This window comes from Ovis aries, chromosome 21 (assembly GCF_016772045.2).
Source record: "Ovis aries strain OAR_USU_Benz2616 breed Rambouillet chromosome 21, ARS-UI_Ramb_v3.0, whole genome shotgun sequence".
Lineage (NCBI taxonomy): Eukaryota > Metazoa > Chordata > Mammalia > Artiodactyla > Bovidae > Ovis > Ovis aries.
This window is the reverse complement of record NC_056074.1, coordinates 24,442,520-24,444,343: the sequence shown is the minus strand read 5'-3', so window position 1 is coordinate 24,444,343 and position 1,824 is coordinate 24,442,520. Positions and strand designations below refer to the sequence as shown.

The 1,824-nt window shown below is 41.9% G+C and overlaps 1 pseudogene; it reads left to right on the top strand.

The window, feature by feature from the left end:
- The first annotated feature begins 567 nt into the window (after positions 1-567).
- On the top strand, positions 568-1,502 carry LOC101123509 (olfactory receptor 10G9-like; annotated as a pseudogene).
- The last annotated feature ends 322 nt before the right edge of the window (positions 1,503-1,824 follow it).

The window sequence follows — 1,824 nt, the reverse complement described above, 5'->3', positions numbered from 1 at the left end:
TTATATATATATGGCAATTTTGTAATAAAAAGCACAGTGCTGTGTGGTTCACTATCATTTAATGAGCAGCCCCAAAGTTTCAAGGAACTAAATAACAACCACCTCAATAAGTTTGCAAGTGGATCGTGAGCCTCAGACAAGATTTCAGACTCAGCCAATACCTTGATTTCAATGTGGTGAGTCCTTGAGCAGGGAAACCCCGCTGACTTGACTCAAAAAACCTTTAAGACAGTAAATTTGAATTGTTTTATGCTACCGAATTTGTAGTAATTTATGATACACCAGTAGATGAATGCATAGAATTTCTCGACTTCCTTTTGCATATCTGTGTGTGTGTGTGTGTGTGTGTGTGTGTGTGAGAGAGAGAGAGAGAGAGAGAGAGAGAGAGAGGATGATGATGAAATTATTCCATTATTTTTTTCAAAGAAGCTTCATAATAAACAATGTTGAGTATGACTCGAGTTATCAACATTGAATGATGCAGCTTCTATCTAGAGAATGGGTTCTCAGTTCTCCCTTAATGCTGGGTGCTTTTGATATTCCCACAGAGAGCAAAAACGTGGAGAAATGACAAACATGAGCCTAATGACAACGTTCATCCTCACGGGCCTTCCCCATGCACCAGAGCTGGACACATTCCTCTTTGGAATCTTCCCGGTGATTTATGTCTTCACTTTGGTGGGGAAACTTCTCATCCTGCTGGTGATTATAGTGAATCCTCTCCTGCACACCCCCATGTACTACACTTCCTGACTCATCTGTCCTTCACTGATATGTCATTCTCCACAGTAACTGTGCCCAGAATGCTTATGACCCTGGTGCCCCCAGAAGGCAGTCCTGTCTCCTTTCCCAGCTGTGTGGACCAGCTCTACTCCTTCCACTTCCTGGGCAGCACCGAGTGCTTCCTCTACACTGTCATGTCCTATGTCTGCTTCCTGGCCATCAGTTACCCACTCAGGTACGCCAGCATGATGAGTGAGAGGATGTGTGTTCTCCTGGCCACAACCACATGGCTCGGTACCTCTGTGCACTCTGCTGTCCAGAGTGTCCAGACCACACTGACGTTCCATTTGCCCTTCTGTGGGCCCAACCAGATCCAGCATTACTTCTGCAATGCACCACCCATCCTCAAACTGGCCTATGCAGACAAGTCCATTGTGGGGATGGTGATCTTTGTGGTGGCTTCAGACTGCTTTCTCCTGATAGTGCTGTCTTACGTATCCATTGTCCATTCCATCCTGAAGATCCACACCTCAGAGGGGAGATGGAGAGCCTTCTAGACCTGTGCCTCCCACTGCACTGTGGTCCTTTGCTTCTATGTTCCCTTTGTTTTCATTTACCTGAGACCAGGCTCCAAGGAGGTTGTGGACAGGATTGTGGCTGTTTTCTGCTCTGTGATGACGCCCCTTCTGAACCCTGTGGTCTACACCCTGAGGAACAAGGAAGTGAAGAAAGCTCTGGTGAAGCTTAAAGACAAAGTAGCATATTCACAGAGCAAATAATCTCTACACTATACATATGCTTATTTAAAAAATAGTAATAAAATAGTATAATAATAATATAATAATAATAGTAATATAATTTTATCAACATGAAATGTACTATGTATATAGTTCTGTGTTAAATTTTATTCGAACTACTTAGACATATCTGTTTCACAGATTTCGAGAATTTTTTAAAACTACAAATTTTTATTTACAATAAACATGCTTAAATTTTGATCTATGAACTCATTTCTCTGCAGTACATTTATGTTACATTTTTGTCCCACTCTTATTGACATATAGTTGACATATAACATCTTTTCTGCCTTTTTAAGGGCTT